This window comes from Macrotis lagotis, chromosome X (assembly GCF_037893015.1).
Source record: "Macrotis lagotis isolate mMagLag1 chromosome X, bilby.v1.9.chrom.fasta, whole genome shotgun sequence".
In the NCBI taxonomy this organism is placed as follows: Eukaryota; Metazoa; Chordata; class Mammalia; order Peramelemorphia; family Peramelidae; genus Macrotis; species Macrotis lagotis.
The window spans coordinates 685316659-685341842 of record NC_133666.1 but is presented as its reverse complement, the minus strand read 5'-3'; the positions used below and the strand labels follow the sequence as shown (position 1 = coordinate 685341842).

Sequence of the window (25184 nt, the reverse complement as noted above, 5' to 3'; positions counted from 1 at the left end):
AAAATGGCACCAAAATTTCTTCCCTGAGCAACAGGCACTGAATATTAAGCATCTTCTATGTGCTGAGAATTAAGAATACAAGTCTAAAGGGAGGAAACAAATAATTTATTAAGCATTTACCATGTGCTAGACCTTGAGCCAAGAAACTTTTACCTATATTATCTCATTTGATTCTCAAAACAATCCTAGGAATGAAGTGTGTAATTATCTCCATTTTATAAGTGAGGAAACTGAGAGAGACTGAAGTTAAGTGACCTGCCCAGAGTCATTCAGCTATTAAATGTCTGAGGGTGGATTTGAATGCAGGTCTTCCTGACTCTAGGCCAAGGGTTCTGGCTACTGCCTCCAAGGAATAAAATCATCCTTACAATGAGTTTCCATTTTATTTTTGGGGGGGAGATTTTTCAAGGCAATGGGGTTAAGTGACTTGCCCAAAGCCACACGGCTAGGTCATTATTAAGTGTCTGAGGTCGGATTTGAATTCAGGTCCTCCTGACTCCAAGGGCTGGTGCTCTATCCACTGTTCCACCTAGCTGCCCCAGAGATTCCATTTTAAAAGACAAATGGCTAGGTCATATGAATTTATTTATAGAAATAGAGAGGTCAATAATATTGATTCAAGACATTGATAATGCAATACATTCAGAAAAATACTTTTGGCAGATTCCACTTTACCAAATACTCAATGTTCAAATTATGTATAATTTTTAAATTATAGAATAAAAATATGTATTCATGTATAAGCTATTGGATGACAATGAGGAAGGTATTCCAAATTTTCTGTTCCCTCCTCCCTTCTGGAGGAAGCAGACCCAAATCTCATCCAGACCTCACTTGTCTCCATCCTGCCTCCTTTCTCTCTTTCTCACATCAGATGCTGGAGAATGAATCAGCCACTTTGCTAAAAATTAGCTTCTTTCAAGCAAGTCCAGGGTCAATTCTAAATGAACTTTAGCTCCATATGATCTATTTCTCTTCTATGAAGTTTATGTCACACAAAATAACCAGAGCCCAGAGCCCCCAGTTGGGAAAAATTTCTACCATTTGGACAGAAGTCTGTCTCTAATTTATATTTTCTGCACTTTAATATACTTTCTATTTGGGAATATAAAGTATCTGACTTCTTTGTTTCCGAGGTAAATGTCTAAATAAAAGAAGTAAGTGGACTGTGGTATAGCATTTGTTCAATACAGACAAGGGGAAGGGAAAGTGGGAAAAGTCTTTTGGAACTTTTCCTAAATCTCTAAAGAGGTGAGTACATGCTGTACTTCACTCCAACTTCCCTTAAATTCCTTTCTCATAAGTATAACAGAAAGAAATGGATTAGGTATTATTTCACTTTACTTATGAAAAACAAGTGCCTAAAATGTAAAAGACTCTTATTTCATTAATATTCTATTCTGTTAATATTTTTCCTTCATATTCTATTCCAGGATTTGGAAGGGTTTGAGAAAAATTCAAAAGAAGGAAGCACCTGAGTTGAAACTCAAAGGAAGTCATGGATCCCAAGAGGGTAAAGATGATATAGTCTAGCTGAAGTGAAGTCAGAGGCTATACTGGGGATACCCCCCCAAAAAAATAAAGTAAAAAGACAGTTCCTCCTCTCAAGGACACACAGCTATTATTGGGAGGAAAAGAAGTAATAAGCATTTATTAAGCACCTACTACATACCTGACACTATACTAAGCACTGGGGCTCTCAAGGAGCATGTCCTAGTCTAATGGGGGAGATATGAATATGAAATAAAAGTGAAAGGACTCCATAAATATTTGTCAATGAATGACAGACTTCTCCTATTGTGACTATTTAAATTCTACCTCTCTTCCAAGATCTTGCCTGCCCACACATCTTCAGCAAGCTCTGACTCCAGTGTTCTTGCTACTACAGCAAGCTAATTCACGTTAAGGTTGAATGGGCTGAGATTCAACTTTTTTCTCAGTAGGGAAAGATGCTCTCAAACGATCCAGAAGCCCCTGGATCTCAACGTGAATGGAGAGCTGGGTATGGAGAATTGAGTTCAAATCCAGCCCCTGGCACTAACTAGCTGGATTACCTTCTGTTTACCTCTGTTTCCTCAATTGTAAAAAAAAAATTGCAAAATTGTAAAATAATAGCACTTACCTCCCAGGTGAGGATCTAATGAGGAAATATTTATAAAGGGCCTGGCACAAAGTAGGGATTTAATAAATGCTTGCTTCTCTCCTGGCATAAAGTAGGGACTTATTAAATGCTTGTTTCTCTCCTTGCACAAAGTAGGTGCTTAATAAATGCTTGTTTCCCTCCTTGCACAAAGTAGGTGCTTAATAAATGCTTGTTTCTCTCCTTGCATAAAGTGGGTACTTAATAAATGCTTGTTTCTCTCCTTGCACAAAGTAGGTGCTTAATAAATGTGTGTTTTGGGGCAGCTAGGTGGCGCAGTGGATAGAGCACTGACCTTGGAGTCAGGGGTACCTGGGTTCAAATCCAGCCTCAGACACTTAATAATTACCTAGCTGTGTGGCCTTGGGCAAGCCACTTAACCCCATTGCCTTGCAAAATCTAAAAATAATAATAATTATAATAATAATAACAATAAAAATATAAACAAATAAATGTGTGTTTCTCTCCTTGCACAAAACGGGTACTTAATAAATGCTTATTTCTCTCCTTGCTTCTAATATGGGTAAAAGTCTTGGTTTTGTAGTAGCTGGACCAGGGTTCAAATCCTGCTCCTGACTTTCACATCCTCTGTGTCCACGGCCAAGCCATTTGACATCTAGCCACTCCAGGAAACTCCCGCGTATCTGTCCCCAGACTCTGATCTCTTGTTGTTGCTCAGGTGTTCCATCGGGTCCAACTCTTCATTCACCCTTACTGATCACTGGATTTTCTTGGCAAAGATACCAGTGGTTCGCCACTTTCTTCTCGGGTGGGATTAAGGCAATCGGAGATTCAGTGACTTGCCCAGGGCGCACAGATCTTCCTGACTCCAGGCCATGAGCTCTATCCATTGAGCCACCCAGCTGAAGGAAATACCCAAATGGCCTTCTCCAGGCTGAACTCATAGGGTCACAGTACTATAGCTGGATAGGGATCTCAAAGCATTTATTAAGTGTGGCCCTCACTGTGCTAAGGATTCAGAATACAAACACAAGTCAAAAAAATTTTTTAAAAAAATTTTAAAAGACAATAGCTAACTTCAAGGAGCTTATATTCTAATGGGAAAAGACAGCACATAAAAAGACATTTGGGTTCAAACTCCTCATTTATAGAGGGGCAACCTGAGATTCAGTGAGAGTCAAAGACTTGGGTCCCTAAATCTCAAACTGGGAAGGGGCTTCAGAAACTAGCCAGTCAGGAAACTGAGGATCACAGAGGAAATGGCAAATGTGTGGATCCTGGCTCAGAGTTCTGAGTTCTCTCTGCCTTCTCTTCCTCTCCTCTTCTCACCCTAAAACCCCACAGCCTTGCAGAGCTATAGATTTCATCTTGGCTCTTTTTTACTGTTCAGAAAAGCCAAACAGGACTGGACCCTCTCCAGGGGTCACACTGTGGGTGCGGCTTCTCTCACTCCTTATGTTCAATCCAATAAACCTCTCCCATCTTGGCTGAGATGCTGTGGAATATTTTCTCAGGGGGAGGAGAGGAAGGGTCCAAGGGAACTCGTGTAAAGAATGAAGAATCCTTTCCAAAGGGTTCCTCCCTGACCCGGGCACCGGACCCTCCTTCCCTGGCTCCAGCTAACCTCCTACCAAAAAGCAGGGAAATCATTCTCTGGGGCCAGCCTCCACCCAAGCACACCCAGAATTGGAACGTGGACCCAGCTAAGCTAGGCCAAGTTCTGCTGGATGTGGCCACATCTCCTAAGTACCTTTTGGGAAGAGGCATGGAGCAGTGGAGAGATCACCAGTCTTAACAACAGAAAGACCTGGGTTCCAATCCTGATTCCTCTATGTAATCTGTGTGAGCCCAGACAAGTCAAACATTCTGCACATCTGTAAAATGAGGAAGCTTCCCCCCATGCCTTCCTTCCTTCTTAGTCTATGGACCTGTGGTCCCATACTTGGTTACAGATGAGGCCAAGAGCTACAAGGATCTCTGGGCAGATTTGGCCACCAACTCGGGTGAGTTGCTTCAAATGAGGGAACTCAAGTGACTTTCCCAAGATCATACAGCTAAGAAGGACCTAAGGCTAGATTTGAACCTAGGCTCAGACTCCAAATTCACCACTCAATGGGGATAACCACTTTATAGTTGAGTCACTTCGGTCACATTCCAGTTCTTTGTGATCCCATTTGGGGTTGACAAAGATACTAGAATGCTTCACCATTTCTTTCTCTACCTCATTTATGAGAAAACTGAGGCAAATGGAGTGAAGGGACTTGCCTAAGGTCACACAGCTAGTAAATGACTGAGGTTCAGGTCCTCCAGATTCCAGGTCTGGCACTTTATCCACTGAGCCACCTCCCAAAATCCTATTGGGTCATCTTAAAAGGAACATAGCATTTAGAAGCTGGAAAAGAGCTTCATCATCATTGTATTTGAAATCCTCATGAAAGGGGTGGCTAGGTGGCACAGTGGATAGAGCACCAGCCCTGGAGTCAGGAGTACTTGAGTTCAAATACAGCTTCAGATACTTAATAATTGCCTAGCTGTGTGACCCTGGGCAAGTCACTTAACCCCGCTGCCTTGCAAAAAATAAAATAAAATGAAACAAAATCTTCATGTACTTGCACCATCAATCAGCAAACATTTTTATATACCAAACACTATAAATACTCCTGGGAATATAAAGACAAAAATGAAAGTCTCTTCCTCAGGGGATTACATTCTATAAGGAGAAACATCCTGCACGCACAAAAAAAAGAAGAGTCAAAAAAAGGAAATATAATGTCATTTTGGTGAGGGGACACAAGGGAGAGAATGGGCAAAAGTTCCAGATAGGGAAAGTGAGGCCTCAGCACTGGAGGTACCTCCCCAAAGACCTCTCAGGCATCACTAAGTATTTCTCAGCTTTATGAAGATTTGAACCAGAGTACTAACTAAAAATTGTGAAGCATTCAGTTGCATTTATCCAAGTGGAAGGAGGGAGAATCGGATGCTGAGGCATTAGGGCTTCGGTTTTCCCCTAGGTAGCCCACCTCAGTTCAGTTTTCCATTCCATGGTGGATTCCACTTAAGTCATTTCAACAGCCAGACCAGTTCTCCATCCCAGGCTGAACTCTCACAAACAAGGGAGGAATGCATGGAAAACATCCTGTTTCTAATTGGATTCTAAGACCCAGGTTGTGGAGTGAGACAGCCCACTTAGATCAGAAGCATTCCACGCAAGGGAATCTGACCAACTGTTCTCTTCCTCCCTCTGCCTGCTTCATCATGACCTGGAGTCCCTACTCTTGCCCCTTGGAAAAATCAATCAGAATCAAATCAGATGAGTCAAGTAAAATCAATTAGATCCATAATTTACTGTATCTCCCCTAGGGGAAATTCAACTGTGGGAGTTTTCGGAGGGAAGGGTTTGCTTCCCAAGTTACAATCAGAGGGACAGAAAACCATCAGCCCTACCATCTGTTCCATGAGGACCACTACCAACTCTCATCCTTACAGAGGGTTGGGAAGAAGGCAGAACTCTTGGGGAGAGTACTACAATCTCAAGGCCCTTGAGTAGTCCCAACCTGGACAAATTCCTTAGGATGTCAGAAAAAACCACAGGGATCACAATCAACACAAGACATTGCCTCTTTCCAGTTACCAACATCCTGGATCAAAGTCTCATCTGCCCCTTGGTTATGGTACTGGGATTGACCAACCAACAGAATGAGAATGGTGTAGATTTTGAGTCAGATGATTTAGAGTCAGGGCTAATAAGTGACTACAGTTGTATTAAGAATGGGAGCCCCTGGGGCAGCTAAGTGGTGCACAGGCCCTGGAGTCAGGAGTCCCTGAGTTCAAATCCAACCTCAGACACGTAATAATTACCTAGCTGTGTGGCCTTGGGCACACATTGCCTAAACCCATTGCTTTGCAAAAACTAAAAAAAAAAAGGGGGGGGTAGCTCCAAAGAAAAGCTAAAAATATGGTGTCTGCCCTCATGGAGTTTATTTTCTAATTGGGGAGATAACATGCAAACCACTAAGTTTGAATAAGCCAATTAGACTATGTAGCCAAGGAGGAAAAAGTGAGAAGACTGAAAAGAAGGCAAGGGCCCAGATTATGGTGGCATTTAAATGCCTAAAAGAGTATCAAATATTTGATCCTCAGAGCAATAGGGAGCCACTGAGATTTGTTGAATGAAGGAGATGGGATGTCATGGTCATGCTTATATTTTAGGAAAATCTCTTTTGTGAAAGATTATTGTAGAAATACTGTTAAGAAGTGATTTGGGCCTTCACCAAGGAGACAGTTGTAAAAGGAGAAAGAAGGGGACATACATAGGAAATGTCATGAAGATTAACAACAGCCCAATCAACAACAGATTGGCTGTGTGGGCTGAGTGAGACTGAGAAGTCAAGGATAAAGGCCAGGTTGCCAGGCTGAGGGATGGTTTTCAACTATAATAAAGAAGGGAGTGAGAAAGAGGGCAAGGTCTAGAGGGGAGAGATAAAAGCTCAGTAATGTGGATAAGCTGAGTTTTGACAACTTAACCCTCAATTCAAGGTGTCCAAAAGTAATTGGTGATGAGGACCTAGAACTCAGGAGAAAGACTAGGGCTGGATATGTAGATATGGGAGTCATCTGCCTAGAGAAAACTTGAACCTAGGGGAGATAATAAAGTCACCAAAGACAGAGGGAGAAGGGGCAGCTAGGGGGCACGGTGGATAGAATACCGGCCCTGTAGTCAGGAGGACCTGAGTTTAAATCCGGCTTTAGACACTTTCTACTTGCTGTGTGACCTTGGGCAAGTCACTTAACCCCAATGCCTTGCCCTGCCCCCCCAAAAGACAGAGGGAGAACAGAAGAGGGACTGGGACAATGGGACACTGGAGGATACTGACAGTTAGCAGGAATCTACAGCAAGGGAGGCTGAGGAGTAGTCAGAAGGGTAGAATCAGGAGAGTAGGGCCATGAAAATCTAGATAAAAGAGAATATTAAAAGAAGGGTGATCCACAGGGACAATGGCCAAAGACAGGCCAAGAAGTATGAGGATTGGGAAAAGGTCATTGGATTTGGCAACTAAGAGATTGTTGGTCACTTGGGAGCTGTCCCTAGTTTATTTTCTAGCTATGTATTCTAGTATCTCGGGCAACTACCTAGTAACTGGTACGTGAACAGTTAAGAGGATGCCATAGTGCATAGAACACTGGGATTGGAGTCCAGAAGACTCATCTTCCTGAGTTCAAATTCCATCTCAGATACTTGCTAGCAATATGACCCTGGGCAAGTCACTTCATTCTGCCTCAGTTTCCCTTTCTGTAAAATGATCTAGGGAAGGAAATGGAATTTCCAGTATCTTTACCAAGAAAAGCCCACATGAGGTCATGAAGATTCTGACACAACTGAAAAAATGTCTGAAAAACAACGAACTAGTGCAAGCCTTGATATATAGGATGCATTTTAGAAGAGCTTCTTGATTGGTGTTCATTATCATCATCATCATCATCATCATCATCATCATCATTATTTTTATATTATTGTTATTGTTGTTACGTTAGAATGTGAGATACTTGAAGGTAGGGTATTTCATTGTGGGGATATGCCAGCCCTAATGAGAGACCTAGAATACAAGAGGTGCTTAATAATGTCATTCACTGTCTTCCGTCCGAAAGGGCTTCAATTACCAAGCAAATGATGGTCTATGTGGATTCCATCTAAGAACCAGTCTCACTCAGGGAAGAGGGGTAGGTAATCCAGTCCAGTCCAACCCAGTCCTGAGATGGACCATCACCTCCTAAGACATAGGGGGAGGAAGGGAGAAGGCTGCAATCAGCATCTGTGGAGAAGATGCTCACACCACAGAACTCCTCCCAGATCATTCCTATAGGAAGAATATTCTCCAAGAATTCTCAGGAGGGAACAAGAGAACTACGTGTCTCCTCCCATAATCAAGGGTTCTTAACCCAGGGACCATAATGTCTTATGTTATATTTCATATATTTTATATATTTTAATAAATATATTTCAATATTATTGATTTCCTTTATAATTTTCTATTTTATTTGATGCATTTAAAAACCTTATTCTGAGTGGGGAGCCTAGGCATCAGCAGATTGGGTCAAAGAGGTCCCTGGCACAAAATAGGTTAAATATTCCTGATCCAGACTATAGAATTCTATGCAATTATTATCACTACTACTCTATTACTAATAATAAACAACAAATACTAATAATACATAATAAATGATGCAGTTGACCTTTACAGATTGCTTTAAAGTTTGAACCTAGATGTATCTTCATTAGCTTTTTGTTGAGTTTTTCAACAACCTTAAGGGGTATGTTTTATTATTAATTCCCTATCTTCCAGCTGGGGAAACTGAGCTCAGGTAGTTTAAGTGGCTTGTCCAGTAACTGTCAGAGTACCCTTACAGATCTTCTGCCTCAAAGCCAGCATTCTCTTTCCACAAGAAATATCTCCCAGAAGGCACAAGACTGGAAAGGGTTCCCCTCCAAAAGCCAAATACAACATGAATTAAATCTCTCAGATGTGGCTTCAGCAACAGGAACCAACGTGGGTTAAATCGGTTAGCAGCACAGAAACGCATGTGCTATGAGGGCAGCCCAAGGCTGAAGGGGTGAGTGGTCACGTGGGTGGCCCAGAGGAGCCACCCTATCTTGGGAGAGCTTTTGTCCAGCTGCCATCGCTTCTGAGAAACAAGGCTCACACCCAATATCTCCTATGGAGAACCCGGCTGGGGAACATCTGGTCTATGGCCCCACCAGAGGCCACAGAGCATTCCTGAGAAATAAGGTCAGAAAGGGGCCCAGGAGCAAAGGGATAAGATCAAATTCAACATGGTGGAGGGGAAAGAGCCCTGGGCCACCGGCCAGGATCCCTGCTCCCGTTCCAGAACAGACATTCTGTTCTATGGTCTTTCCCAGCTCTAACATTTGCTGCTCTAAGTCCTCTTGAAGTTCTGATATTTCATTTTCTAAGGTCCCTCCCTAGTCCTTGAGATTCTCTGTTCTAAGATCCTTCCCAACTCTGACATCCCCTATTCTAAGGCCCCTCCCAGCTCTGATGGCCCTAATTCTAAGGCCCCTTTCACCTCTGACACCCCTATTCTAAAGCCCCTCCCAGTTCTGACATTCCCTCTTCTAACGCCCCTCCCAGTTGTCATTCCACATTAATAAAACACAATCGTCAATCCCACACTATCTGCAGCTAACAGAGTCCTGGCCATCATCCAAAGACAGGACAGTCCCAGCTCTTTTGTTAACTCACTGGCTTTGTGGCTTTGGCCAATCCTGCTCCTTTTCTGGGCCTCAGTGTGTTTTCCTGAAAATGGGAGAGCTGGACTAATCCCACAAGCATTTCGAGCTGGGTCATAAAGGCAAAACCCAACCTCTGATAAATCATGTAACTGCAAATGGAAGGAAAATACAAATACATAACTGTGGAGCACCAGTTTTGTGTAGGAGGTGACATCTCAGGGAATCTAAGAGACAGAAACATCAGGAGGAATGGCACCACAGGAGGGTAGCCTGTGCAGACTCAGAGGTGGGAGATGGCAAGTTATTCGATCAAAAACAGCCAAGTTGCCTGGAACAAGAGGTTAAATAATATGAATTAGTCCAGAGGGATGGTGGGAACAGGGTTGTGAACAGAGGAGCAATCACAATCATGATACAAGACTCTAGAAATCTCTCAGATCTGTGATTTTAGACAAGGAAGGAGACTGGAGGCAAGGAGGCCAATTAGAAGGCTATTACCATATCCACCCGGGTAAGAGGGGAGGAGGCCCTATGATAGGGTGGTGACTTTGTGAATAAGAGAAAGGAGAAGATGGCAGAGATAGCCAGTACTGGGCAATGTCACCCATGGGGTGTGCCAGGGAAAGCTGACCCATCTTTGCCAACAGTCAAGGGCCCCATCAGCCTAATTCAGTTTCATTCAATTAAAAACGCACATGTCCAGTTCACCTTTCCAGGGGGTGAACAATATAAGAAGAAACATTTATTAAGTGCCTACTATGTACAGGTGCTGTGAAAAGCGCTTAGGGATATGAAGAAAGGCCACTGAGAGACCCTGCCCTACAGGAACTCACAGTGATCCAAGAAAGAAAATATGTAAACAATACAGACAAGCAGGGCAAGAAAGGAATCTTGGAGGAGCAGAATTCAAATACAGCCTCAAGGCGCTAGATGGGTGCCCCTGGGCAAGTCACCTAACATTGTTTGCCTCAGTTTCTTCATTCAGACAATGAGTTGGGGGAAAAAAATGGCAAACCATGCCAGTATCTTTGCCAAGAAAATCCCAAACAGGGTCACAAAGAGAGCAAGTTACTTCACTCTGGTTGTCTCAGTTTCCTCATCTGGACAATTAGTTGGGGGGAAAAATGGTAAATCACTTCAGTATTTTTGCCAAGAAAACCCTAATGAGGTCACAAAGAGTAAGACACAACTGAAACACTCAAAAACAACTATGGACAAACACACTAAAGTCAGGATCAATTGGAGATAATCTCTGTTTCTGTGGGCTTTTTTGCAAAGCAATGGAAGTTTGAGTGACTTGCCCAAGGTCACACAGCTGCATAATTATTAAGTGTCTGTGGTCAAATTTGAACTCAGGTCCTCCTGACTCCAGGGCCTGTGCTCTAGTCACTGTGCCACCTAGCTGCCCCCGATTAGTGATAATCTCAAAAGGAGGTATTATAAGGAGGAAAGAAAAGGGAACACATTTCGTATACTAAGCTCTTTACCAATACTATTTCATTTGATCTGGGTCTGGAAAAGTCTTATTGTAGAAGGTGGGAATTTAACCATGACCAAAAGAAGCCAAGAGGTAAGATATAAGATGGCAGACCATTCTAGGAATAGGGGTGGCCAGTGAAAATACCAAAAACTCAGAAGACAACCAAACTCCAATGGAACTAAATAATAACCAAATAAATACCAAATAATTAAATAATACTAAGGCATAGTGTGCAAACTATTTAAGTGTCAGAACTGGAGTCTGAAGTTCCAGGTTCAAGTAAGGCTGGTACCACTTACTTCCTTAGGACCCTGGGAAGGTCCCTGAACTTCTTGGGCCTTCTTTTTCTCCTCCTGTTAAGTGAAGAGAGTGGACAAGCTGACCTTTCAAGGCCTCTTATTGCTCTAAATTTAGATTTCTATTCATAATCAAATTATCTCCATAAGAACAGACATGAATGAACAGTGGGGTGAGGGACATGATGTGTGGTTTTAAGGCTAATTATCACGAAGGAGCTGGCCCTGGAAGGCTAGATAGACTTCCTGAGAAAGAGCCCCTCCCTAGTTGAGGAAATGAAGTCCCTGGAAACTCATGGGGCTCCCCCCATGAGGGGGGTCCAGTTGGGCCTTTATTCTCAGGGCCCTGCTGAGGAGTTGTCTGGACTTCCTGAGGCCAGGCCCCTTTCCAAGGCAGCAGATAGTAGGAGGAGACAGATTGTGGGCCCTGGGCAGTCCTGGGGGGAGTCACCAGGGCCAATCCCAGGCTCCTTAGGCCCTGGCTGCCCCCCAAAGATAAGCACAGTCAGGAAGTCAGGAAGGCTGTCCTTTTTTTAGAAGAATTATCTGTTTTCTGCACTAGGAAATCAAGCTATTCCCCTGGGGGGGAGGGGGGTTTCCTCTCCTTGCTCTGGTTACCCTCCCCAGCAAATAGTACCCAGGGTATAAGAAAGGCAGAGATGTGGAGAGGTAGCTTGGACCAGTACTGACAACATCAGGACGACAATCAAGGACTGTAGGTCTTAAACAATCCCTGTCCCTATTCTGGGCCTCAGTTTCCCCATCTGTCAAATTCAGTCCAATTCAACTCCCATTTACTGGGCAAGGAACTGGGGATAAAAAAGACACAAAAAGACACTGTCCCATCTACTAATTCAATCGGCTCATCTTGCCTCCAGGACAAAATACAAACTGTTCTGTTGATCTTTTCAAGCTCTGCCCAAACTGGCCTTCCTCTGTTTTTCTATGCTCTTAGGCAAGCAGTCCCCAAAGCCAGGAATGTCCCCTTTCCTTTTCTCACAAAGACCTCCCACCAGGCAGGAGGCCCCCAGGAGTTGGTGACCTCCCCAGAGAAACAGTTTGGATTTTTTAACTTTTTTGGTTTTCCTGTTACTTCCCGCACCAGCTCCTCCCCTCCAGAATGGAGGGAAGATTTCATTTTGGTCTTTGGGTTTCTGTCTCCCTGTGGGACAACCAGGTGGTTCAGGTAAGAGAGCACTAAACTAGAGGCAGGAAGTTCTGAATTCAAATTCACACTTGGATACTTCCTAGCTGTGTGATGCCGGGCAAGTCACTTCACCCCATTTGCCTCAAGTTTCCTTATTTGTAAAATAAGGAAAGGAATGGCAAACAATTCTAGGATCTTTGCCAAGGAAACTTCAAATGGGGTCATGAAGAAAGACCCTCTACCCTGTCTGCCTGTTTCCATTTTTGTAAAACGTGCTACAGAAGGAAACTGCAAATGATTCAAAGATCTAGAGGGTAAGTCAATTAACTCTATTTGTCTCAGTTTTCTCATCTGTAAAAGGAACTAGAGAGGGAAATAAATAATTCCTGTCTCTTTACCAAGAAAATCCCCAATAGAGTCAATCAGAGAGTATGGCACATAACCCTGTATGCCTCAATTTCCTCATATATAAAATGAGCTGGAGAAGGAAAAAGCAAAAGATGCTAGGTGCTGGGAACACAAAATAAAAAGAGAAAAATCTCTGCCCTGAAGACTCTTCCATTCTAAAGGGGAATATAGAATGAATCATTTAAATCATTTAAATTTGGGGGTGTGGAGCTAAGGTCTGGATTGATTTGCTGAAAGGACCAGAGCAACTGGCATGGCCTGGGATAGAGAAAAGGAGGCTTTGCCAGTGACTTGGTGGGCAACTCTCTCAATGAGAGAGAGTGAAGTGATAGAGGTGAAGGCAGATAAGAAGACCTGAGCTTGAAACCCTAGCTACTCATGGTAAATTCATATTTATGTAGCACCTACTGTATATCAAAAATCATGCAAAGCCCTTTATAAATGCTACTTATTTGATTCTCCCAACAATCCTAAGAGGAAAATGCTAATATGATTCCATTTACCAGATAAGGAAACTGAAGTGGATTAAATGACTTGCCTAGGATCACCCAACTAAGTTAGGATCGGAAGTTAGATTTGAACTCAAGTCTTCCTGACTCTAGGTCCAGTGCCCTGTGTATGCACAATGGGTGCTACCAGCTGCCAGTGAGAACAGAGAATAAGAGGATTTGACTAGGTGATCTGTGGTTCTCAGCATAGTGCAATGGGAAAGGAAGCTAATCAGGAATCAAAACAATCAGGTTCTAATATTGGCAGCCTAGAGTGACCAGGAACCAGTCCCTGCACTATTTCTTCAACTATATATGAATGAGGTTGGACTAGACAGTCAGGAAGACACATGCTTGGAAAGTCAGAACTCTAAGACCCCTCCCAGCCCTGACATCCCCTGTTCTAAGACCCCTCCCAGCTCTGACATCCCCTGTTCTAAGACCCCTCCCAGCTCTGATATCTCCTGTTCTATGGTCCCTCCCAGCTCTGACATCATGGGAGTCTGTGATTTGGAAGAACATCCAGATGCATTATCTGAATACCCCAGAAGCAGAAAAGCCTAAAGTATCTCTCTCCAAACCAGAAAGATCCAGGCTCCGATATAGCTCCCCCCCAGCTTAGGGGTTCTCAATATTTTTCATGTCCTGGACCCTTCTCAGGAAAACATTTGGAGTGTACAAAAAAAAAAAGCACAGGATTAGAAAGAACACCAATGTTTGATGAAAATAAAGGTAAAATGTGCTCCAACCACATTCCCTGGGCCCTTGGAGGTCCTTGGACCCTGGGCTATGAATCCCTGACCAAAAATAGAGAAGCAGCCTTCTGGCCATTAGCACCCACAAAGAGAAGGACGGGGAAGGTGGCCGTGGTCCACGGGGCAATACAAAGCTTTTTTCCAGATTTCTCTCCTAAAGAATTCTCATCATCACCCCCCCCCACCCCCCACCTCACCAGCCCGGCCCAAGGCCAATCCTGGGCTACAGTCCATGGGTCCCACAACAGAAGGAGTGTATGGGAAGCTGAAAAGCCTCTTTTGAGCTTGAGCCATGGAAAAAAAGAACAGGTCCAGGTCTCCAAAGGATCCAAACAAAGAGCAAGTCGTGGTAATAAGAGACAGGGCAGCCAAGAGAGGCCTCAGAGCTGCCCACCCTGTCCGTCTCATACCAGGGAAAAGTTGGCCCACTCTGACAGGGAGATACAAGACCACTTCTCTCCACCTGCTGATGGGCAGGTCTATTTTTTAAAAAAATCTTGTGTATGGGGCAGCTAGGTGGCACAGTGGGGTGGCTAGGTGGCACGGGGGTGGCTAGGTGGCGCAGTGGATAAAGCACCAGCCCTGGAGTCAGGAGTACCTGGGTTCAAATCCGGTCTCAGATACTTAATAATTACCTAGCTGTGTGGCCTTGGGCAAGCCACTTAACCCCATTTGCCTTGCAAAAACCTAAAAAAAAAAAAAATCTTGTGTATGAGAAGATAATGTCAAACACCAACACCAATTTTGAGTGAGGCTGGGATAGAAAGATAATGTCAACACGAACACTGAGTTTGGGTGAGCCTGGTCCAGGAGGCTGACATAGGATAATGTCAACACTGGCCCAAGGGATGACATTTTTCCTGTACTTTAAGTTCAACCAAGTTCTTTTGAGTCCCCTACCTCCTTTGATCCTCACAAGGAGTCCTGAGGAGCAGGTGCTCTATTTCACTCATCTTATAAATGAATAAATTGAAAGGAGTGACTTACCCAGGGTCACACAACTAATAAGGGCTGGAAGCTGAATGATAGCTCACATTTATGTAGTTCTTGATCAAGCCTCTGTGCAAGGAAGGGAGGGAGAAGGATTATCCCCAATGCACGGATGAGAAAAAAGAGGCCTCAGGTAAGCTGAAACCACTCAATTCAAACTAGCGTTAGTAATTAAGAAATTATGACTATGCTAGGTTAGGGAACACAAATAAAGGCAAAAGCAGTTCTGACCTGAGGTAACCTGCATTCTGATGGGTTAGACAACATGGAAAAAATTGGACAGATTTTATACCTAATATATAAAATACAAAGACACACACACACATTTTTATGTATCCATAAATATATTTATAATATACTTATATTCATATAAGTAGTAATATATTTATATTTCTAAATATCTGAAAATGTGTTCTCACTATATTTAGAAATATATAAATATATTCATATATTTACATAAAATATGTTTGCCAATTGAAAATATTTTTACAAATAAATATAAATATATTTATGTTTACATATCTATATGGTTACAAATATATAAAATATATTTCTAAATTTTTGAAAATGTTTTTGATGTTTTATATATATTTACATAAATATATTTGTAAATATAAATATTTTTACAAATAAATATATATTATGATTACAGTCCATATGGGAGACAGTGAAGTCTGAGGAGAGAACAGGACATTTTTGGGAGGTGTCACAAAGATAACAACAACAAAATTTGACAACGGACTAGATAGGGGGCATGAATGTGAGTGAAGCTCTCAGGATGACTCACAGTCAAAGAAGAAAGATAGGAGCTGAGTCAGAATCCAAGCCCCAAGTCTCCTATTAGAATTTTCTTGGTTTGGACTTTGGGCAAGTCCTATGTCTGAGGCTCATCTTGGCTAAGTTCCTTGGCCTAAGGACACTCGGTTTGTAAATTAACTCCTCTCACGAAGTGATAGCTGGAGCAATTGCAGGGGACCTGGACCCCCACTGCCATTGTATGACTCCAATGAAATGACTAAGCCCATTCTGACTGTTTCCTTCTCCATGAATTAAGTCAAGGTTGGGATTGATAGTATCCAAGGGCCATTTTAGTTCTGCCTTCTCTCTCCCAAAGGTTCTCAGATTGGACATTTTTCAGAAGAAATTGAAGACACACATGTCTTCCTCAAAGTCACACAGATCATAAGAGACCATGGTAACCGTTGGAGCTAGGGCTGGGGGGGGTGACCTCCAAGGCATCCAGCCTAACCCCTCATTTTACAAAAGGCTCCAAGAGTCAGACAGGGAAGGGGACTTGCTCAAGGTCACAAGATCATAGAACCAGAGCTACAAGAACATTCTCATTATATGTGAATTGAGCTTGAAGGGACCTTGGATATCATCTAGTCCAACCCCATCATTTTGCAGAAAAAGAAGCTGAGGGTCACAGAGGTCAGAAGATTTGTCTAAGTAACGTTACACAGCTAAGTCCAAACCCTTTATTTTACAGATGATGAAACGAAGACCTGGAGGAGCAAAGTCACTTGAGTGAAGGCCCCTGGTGGTTAAGTGGTAAAAATATGATTTGTACCCTAGACTTCAAACCCATCGCTCTTTCCTGTTCCTGTCTCCAATCTCTGCCATGAGATACTGGTTTCAGGTTCTGAGAAGCTGAGTCTAAAGCCAACCTTGAACACTGGCTACCTTTGTGAACTTTGTAATCGGTCAAATCAGGAATTATAAAGGTCTCTTCCAGCTAGAAACTTGGGGTCCTGTGACATCCCCTCACTCTCTGTCAACTCTCTCTCTCTCTCTCTCTCTCTCTCTCTCTCTCTCTCTCTCAGCCTACTTCCTCTTCTACAAAATGAAGGCCCAGGTAGAGATGGAAGGGTACCCTTCAGCTCAAAATATGGGACCAGGAAACTTCAGAAGACATTTTAGTGTAGTAGAAAGAGCCTTGAATGGGTCACAGATCAACCCACTAGCACTGGAGACACCAAAACAAAAAGGAAACTGTGCCTGCCCTCAAGATGCTTACAGTCTATATAGATGCAGCATTTATCCTTGTGTAACATTAATATAGAACTGTCTCAACACAACACATAGCAGGTAAACACTTTACCAATTATCACTGATTCATTCATTCATTCATTCATTCATTCATTCATCATGTCTTGGACTTGCTAGCTGGGTGACCCTGGTCAAGTCACTGACGCTCCTTCCATTTCAATATCTTCATCATAGTAAGTAAAGACTTCACCAGTGCTTTATCATTAATTCATGTGTTCATTCATCATGCTTACCAGTTAGGTGACCCTGGGCAAGTCATTTACCCTGCTTCTACCTCAATATCCTCATTTGTAAAATGGATAACATTTTAGCACACAGAGTTGTGATGAGGATAAAATTGGGTATCTATAAAGTGTTTTGCAAACCGTAAAGTGCTATACAAATACTAGGTGATATTATTTCACCAAAGGTTATTACTGAAAATATAGCAACTCACACAGTGAAATAAAGAGATCCATCGAACCTAAGCCAGAGGAATAATATTTTAACTATAATAAGGAAAAGTGAAATTAGGAAACTAAAGTTTGAGTAATTAAAAGAAAAAAAGCCCTAATGGTCTTGCAGGACCAATAAGGAAATAAATAGATATCCCTTCTCTCCTTTCAGCGGAAAGATGGGGACCTGAAGGGGGTAGAGTGTCATATATGTATTTTATATATATATTTTATCTTGGTTATTGAACTGGTTATCTTTCTTTGTTCTGAGAAAAAGCCCAATGAGGAAGGAGGGTGGAATAAAAACCAGAAATAATTATGATTTGAAAACAAAAGATATCAACAATATTTCTCTCTCTCTCTCTTTTAAAAAGGGAGACCTTAAATGCAAAAGACTTGGAACAGGGCAGTTAGGTGGTACAGTCAAGGAGGACCTGAGTTCAAATTTGGCCTCAGACATTTAATAGTTACCTAGATGTGTGACCTTGGACAAGTCACTTAACCCCATTGCCTTGCAAAAAGAAAAAAAGAAAAAGATGATACTATCAGATTCTATTGAAGCATCAGATAATTCTCTCTAGGTTGGATGAAAATGCATCCCCCCCCAAAATATGAAAATACCCACTTCAGAAAGACAGGCACTATCATTAACTATATGCCTATTTTACTGATGAGGAAACATATCACACAAAGATTAAGTGACTTGCCCAGGATCACACAGTTAGGAAACTGTTTGAGGGCAGATCTGAGTTCAGAGCTCAGCCCTAACATTCCCCATTCCAGGTCCAAAATTCCATCACCAGGGCAGCGAGGTGGGAAGGTGGCACAGCGGATAAAGCGCTGGTCCCGGAGGCAGGAGGACCCGAGTTTGAACGTGCCTCAGACACTTGATACTTAATAGCTGTATTACATCCCTGAGCTTGGAGTGCCCACACCTGGTATTCACATCATCTATTTGTGCCCAACCTGGGGTGGAGCATTCCAAGCTCATATCGGTCTGATCAGTGACAGTCAGACACACTGTCATTCTTTTCAAACATAGTGATGTCATTTTGGTCTTCTTCAATAAGGAAGGGAACCAACCAATTACCCTGGGCAAGTTATTTAATCCCATTGCCTTGCAAAGAAAAACAAACAAACAAACAAAAAAAAAAACTATCACCAGGGCCTACAGTTTTGGCACTTCTTAGTTATAGAACCCTGGGCCAGTTACTTTTTCTCTGCCTCAGTTTCCTCATCTGTAAAATGGGCATATTGGTAGGCTTACAACAAAACTTCCACCTGCCAGGATCATCATGAGCAAAAAAAAAAAAAAATTAAAAGTACTTTGCAAACCTTGAGGTACTAGGGGCAGCTAGGTGGTGCAATGGATAGAGCACTGGCCCTGGAGTCAATACCTGGGTTCAAATCCGGCCTCAGACACTTAATAATGACCTAGCTGTGTGGCCTTGGGCAAGCCACTTAATCCCATTGCCTTGCAAAAAATAAAAAAATACCTTAAGGTACTGGTAAGAGAAGAATTATCTTCATTTCATCTAAGAGGCCAGGGGACAATCTGTTCCCTAGTTGTCTCTTTGGGAAATGCCCTTAGTCATCAGTGCCTTCTCCAAACTCTCAGGACACAGTCAGGTACAGTTAGATCAAGCCTAAAAAGTGCCCCAAGCCCCAAAGAGATAATTGCTATGCAAATCATCCCCCAACATCATTTAATCACCTTTCTCACATTCCAGATTCAAGCCAGCAGCCCAGGGAATGTGGTGCCCACTGGAAAGGGGAGCCCAGGGTGTGTGTGTGTGTGGGGGGAAGTGCCTTCAGAAGGGATTGTTGGGACCAGAATGGCACATTGGGAAACAGGCTCCCCACACTACATGCAAGAAGAGAGGGTCCCCAAGCCCCCCTCTGCTCTTCACCAGCTAAAGGATCTAACTAGGGTCACCTCGGTATACTCATTATTCCTCCCTGTAAACTGAGGGGGTTGCACTGGGGGACCTCGAAGGCCCCTCTCAGCTCTGACCTCCCCTGTTCCAAGGTCCCTCCCAGCTATAACATTGTCTGTTCCAAAGCTATTCCCAACCCTGATATTTACTGTTCTAAGTCTCTTCCCAAAGCTAACATTCTCTGTTCTAAGGTCCCTCCCAGCTCTGACCTTCCCTGTTCAAGGTCCTTCTGCCTTTGACATCCAATGCTCCATGTTCCCTCCAAGGTCTAACCTCCCACCCTTCTATGAAGACCAGGATCTTAGATATCCATTGCATCCCATTAAGGCTACAGATTGTTCCTGTACCCAACTACTTTCAGTGATATCTGCCCAGGAGGTCATGCTCCCTGCCCCACAAGATCTCAGAGAACAGATTAGTCATGTCAGTAAGAACCCTCCTCAAATGCTGAAGGTGCCCCCTAAGAAGCGCACCCTTGGAGCCGGGTGAGACTGCCCGCACAGGTTAGGGTGGGTATAGGGGAAGCCATGTGATCGCCAGGAGCATCTGGGTGGGGGAAGGGTGCCAACCGCAAGAAGCATCCAACAGCTCTGAGGGAGCAGGTGTGGCAGGGGCAGAAACCCGTTTCACTACCTTCCGTGGGTGTGGGGCATGAGACAAGGCCAGGTTTGGAAGGAAAAAAAAAAAGTTTCACCTTTTAATTCATCAGAATGACCCACCTCCGGCTCAAAGGTCTGATTCATTTGACTCATTTCTCAGAATCCTGGCCATCCTTAGTCCCTCACCTTGGGGCTGGGGCAGGTCTCTGAGATACTCTGCACAGGTGGGGGCCTATGGATGAGGAACACTGTGAATAATGTCATATTATCCTGATGTTTTCATTTTCCTGATATTTTTTCTACATTCTCTTTAAAAAATTGATTATTTTAAAGAATGTTCTTTGGGAGAGGGAAAAGGGAGAACACCGTAGGAAATATAAGTAATACAAACACAATAGTGAGGTCATTCTTGGTATGTGGAGTGAAGCAAGGGCACGGGGGGAATTCAGGGCAGGGGTGATCTTTTTTTTCCACAGTTGATCACTATAATCATTTACTACCTTGTCTCACATACCTATTCTATTTCACTGATCCATCACTCTATTTTTTTTTCCCCAACTAATATTTTATTTTTCCGATTACATGTTACGAAAGTTTTTCAGCATTCATCCACATGCATAGGCATACCTATAAGTTACATAATCTCCTTCCACCCTCCTTTCCCACTGCCCTCCCCTCAGTAGCACTCTGGTGAACACTGTACATGTACATTTGTGTTCAACATGTTTACAAAATAGTCATTTTCTATATGAGGAATTAGGACAAAGGGTAAAGAAAGAAAACCATGGGAGATGAAGGAAAAATATAAGACATTTTTAAAAAGCATCACTATTTATTAGGCCATCGCAAACAGATCTGATGATTGTTGTGGATGATCTTTGACAAGTAGTAAGTAAAAAGGTCACCTTTGGAACCAGAAAATCTGGGTTCAGATCCTGCCCTTAGTTCTGTATGAAGGACCTATGAGATTTTTGACAAGTCACAGTTTATCCTTAAAATGAGAGTCAGATTTTTTTGTGGTTCAATCACTTCAGTCAGTGTCTGACTCTTTTTGACCCCACTTGGGGGTTTTCTAGGCAGAGACACTGGCATGATTTACTATTTCCTTGTCTAGCTCACTTTACAGATGAAGAAACTGAGGCAAACAGGGCTAAAGGACTTGCCAGGGTCATACAGCTAATAAACATCTGAGGTTGAATGGGCTAGAAGGTATTTTAACACTGGATCTAATTGATGAGCCTAAGAGGTCTCCCTTTTCCCAGTCTCAGTTTCCCCCCTTTTTAAAATAAGGGGTTGGGGCTATAGGGCTCTAATAATCAATAACTCCAAAACCTGAGAAACCTTTTCCCATGGGATGTCCTTAATAGGACTCCTGAAGCCTAGCTGGGATGATCAGAAAGAGGAAATGGACTCCCTAAAATGGAATCTTTTCAAGAGCTAACTCCTTGCCCTCAGGCACTGAGGACAGCTCTTTCACTGTGCAAAGACCCCGGAAACTCAGGAGATAGGAAACATCCCTTCTTCCCTCTCACCTATTAGGAGCAAGTAGGGCTGCCTCACTGACCTGGGGCAGGCCAGCTGATCTCATTAAAGACCCCCCCCCAAACCCAGAGGATTTAGGGGTGGAGAGAGTGGAGAGTGTTTGGTTTTTAGCAATAACTAAATAATCAAATAAGGATCCCCAACATATAATCATGGACATACAAATCCACTCTCACTCACACATACACTAACAAACACCTTCGGTCACACAATCACATACTTACACACACTCTCACACACTTGCACACTCACATATATTCACATATACATCCTTTCACCTACACATTCATACTCACACCTACATATAATCTCATATACACATAAACACACACACGATGCCCTCAGGATACTATCAGACCATAGAGAGGTCATCATCACTCCTCAGGGCCTCAGTTTCTGCAGATGACCATAAATATACTTTTAAAAGTGCATTTATTAATTAAATTCACATTAAATTATGTAAACATAATTATTATAGTCAATTTATGACATACCAACTATTTGCCAGGGACTCGGTTAGGTCCTGGCAACACAAAGACAAAGTAGGGGTAACCCTGAGGGATTAGGTCTTCTCTCATGGAGAACCTCTTCACAACAATCTGGAGAGGTAAGCATTTCAGATTTTATTACACCCATTTCACAAAGGAGGAAACTGAGGGTCAACAGGATCAGAGGCTTCATAGCAGAATTGAGGGGGGATGCAGCTAGGTGGTGCATTGGATAGAGCACTGGCCCTGGAGTCAGGAGGACCTAAGTTCAAATCCGGCCTCAGACAATAATGACCTAGCTGTGTGGCCTTGGGCAAGCCACTTAACCCCACTGCCTTGCAAAAAAGAAAGAAGGAAGGAAGGAAGGAAGGAAGGAAGGAAGGAAGGAAGGAAGGAAGGAAGGAAGGAAGGAAGGAAGGAAGGGAAGGGAGGGAGGGAGGGAGGGAGGGAGGGAGGAAGGGAGGGAGGAAGGAAGAAAAGAAAGAAAGAAAGAAAGAAAGAAAGAAAGAAAGAAAGAAAGAAAGAAAGAAAGAAAGAAAGAAAGAAAGAAAGAAAGAAAGAAAGAAAGAAAGAAAGAAAGAAAAAGAAAGAAAGAATTGAGGGGGGGAAGAGAACACTTAACAAGCAGCAGGTTCAGAGGAAATGGTAGCTGAGGGAGATCCTGAAGGAGTCTGAGAGTTCAACTGGACAAGGGCTGGCATGGGGGCATTTGTATAAAAGACACCAAGGTCCAGGAAGCGTCTGTGGACCAATTTAGTGGAACACAGAATACCCACAGAGGAATAGTTTGAAATCAGCCTTGAAAGATTGCAAGAGTTAGGTCTACACTCAGAAAGACTAGAAGTTCAAGTCCTGCCTCTGACATTTATTAGCTGTGTGACCCGCTGTGAGTCACTCAGCCTCTGTCTACCTCAGTTTCTTCAATGATAAAAGGGAGATCATAACAGTAGCTACCTCCCAGGACTGATGTGAGAATAAAATGAGTTAGCATTGATAAGTCAATTAGCACACAGTAGGCATTTAATAATTGCTTGTTCTTTTTTTCCCCTTTCCTGGAAAGCTAAGTGGGAGGAGTCAGATTGCAGAGGGCCTTAAATACCAAATCCAGTCAGTTAACCCACATCTATTAAGTGCCTACTGTGTACCAGCACTAGACCTACAAAGACAGACCATATCCCCAAGGACATGCAAACCACAAAGTAAACACCAGATCAACAGCAGCCCCTGAGGTTTAGCCCAGAAGTAACAGGGCGGGTTTTCCCCCTTACTGAAGTGACACAGACAGGCTGGTCCCTTAAGAACATCATTTCTCTGTGTTTCGCATGACTTCACCCGTATAATGAGTATCCTATTTCTTGCCTTCTCAATGGGTGGGGGAGGAGCTGGAAGGAGAGAGATTTTAGAGCTCAAAATTTAAAAATAAATTCTAAACAAACAAACACATTCTTTTCCATTTCCAAACACCCTTACCCTAGCTCTCATTGATCCCTAGGGACAGTTCAATGTCCTGGGCAGAGTGAGGACTATTATCCTCATTTTACAGATAAGGAAACTGAGGCCTGGAGAGGGACCATGACTAGCCCAGGGTGTCATAATTTACAGCCAGGCTTACACCAGGAACTCCTAATTCTTCTTGGTTACACCTTGCTGGCTCATTCCCAGTTCATAAACTTCAGGGAAAAGGGCAAGAAACAACTTGAATCTGACTCCACCAACCCCATGCAGCAGCAGCCGCCCCAAACCAACCTGTCTGACCCTGGTTTCACAAGAGCCGGGAGGAGGAGGAAACCCCACGGTCTCACTGAGGCTCAGTCTGATGGGAACCAGGGTCTCAAAGATCCCCATCAGGGTGGGGGACACTACTCCAAAGCTGCTTAGTGGTGCTTCTGGCTTTGCCACCCATGCTCCCTGGGAACCAAGAGATCCCCAGGTCAGGAGCCACCTGTCTGACACGCTGTCAAAGTCTAGGACTCAATGAGGGCTCTGATGCTAGCACAAGGCCTTCCACCCCTCGGGGCTCAGCTCACTCCTCTGCAGCCTGAGCAGAAGACCAGGACTGGGCTGGCTACAGTGTGGGCTTCTTAACTGTGGACATGTTTCCCATCTGGACAATGGAAGCCCACTGAGGGCAGGGACAGTTGGGTTTTCAGAACTGTGTTCCCAGGCTCTGCCGTTGTGTTTGGCAAACGGGAGCCACTGAACAAGTCAACACACACGTGGGTATAGACGTATGTGCCTATGTATAAAGGTGCAGACTCACACGTAAACATAGCCATATATTATACTACACTACATATGCTACTATCTATCTATCTATCTATCTATCTATCTATCTATCTATCTATCTATATACACACCTATATATATAATATATGATATAATGAAATATAACATTATTATATATTATATACTACACTAAACTATACCAATATATATTACATACTATATAATTATATATGATAAAATATATTTATATATCATATACTTTGCTAATCTACACTATACAAATATATATTATATATGTAATATAATTTTATATAATGTGATCAAAATATTAATATATCATACTAATATCCACTATATATTATATACTATATATGATTATTATATAATACTAATATATTATATACTATATGAATATGCTATACTAATAAAATATGCATCTATATTAAAATACATGCATGTATACACACAAATGTACAGCATGCACCTGGCACACACATGGTATACAGATGTATTTTTATATATTACATGTGATCCTTCACTACAGAGCTCTTACATATGTTTGGCACATAGAAGACACTTAACAAATATCTGTGGCTATGGACACATATAGAAGCACATCTGTGTAATTTAAATATATATACATATATGTCCTATGTGTAAATACAGAGGTATCCATATATGGTCAGATGATTATGTCTAGTTAGGTGTGTTTCATATATATTATATAAAAGATAAAATTATATGTCAATATATAGCTATTTATAATATATAATACATACAAAAGCTTGGCTGTATATAATATCTAGATAAATAAATATATACACACCCATGGACACATGCTACATATTTCTACACCCCCCCCAAACACACCTAAGAATTCAAGGGGCTCTTCTGTGCCAAGCGCACATAGGGACTATATACTGTAGAAACATATGTGTCTAAAACATATGTTTATATGTTGGTGATATCAGATATAAGTGTGTCTACCTCTGGCA

General features: G+C 42.6%; 1 protein-coding gene across 4 annotated transcripts in view; it reads right to left on the bottom strand.

Annotated features, from left to right (window-relative positions):
• Positions 1-25184, bottom strand: part of KIAA1671 (KIAA1671 ortholog) — a 319688-nt gene that overhangs the window by 273957 nt on the left and 20547 nt on the right. The window contains exon 3 of one of the 4 annotated variants that reach the window (XM_074206146.1): positions 14912-14983. The exons of the other annotated variants lie outside the window; for them this stretch is intronic. The gene's annotated coding sequence lies outside the window, so the exon portion shown is untranslated. The remainder of the gene's footprint in view (positions 1-14911; positions 14984-25184) is intronic. 4 annotated transcript variants of the gene reach the window in all.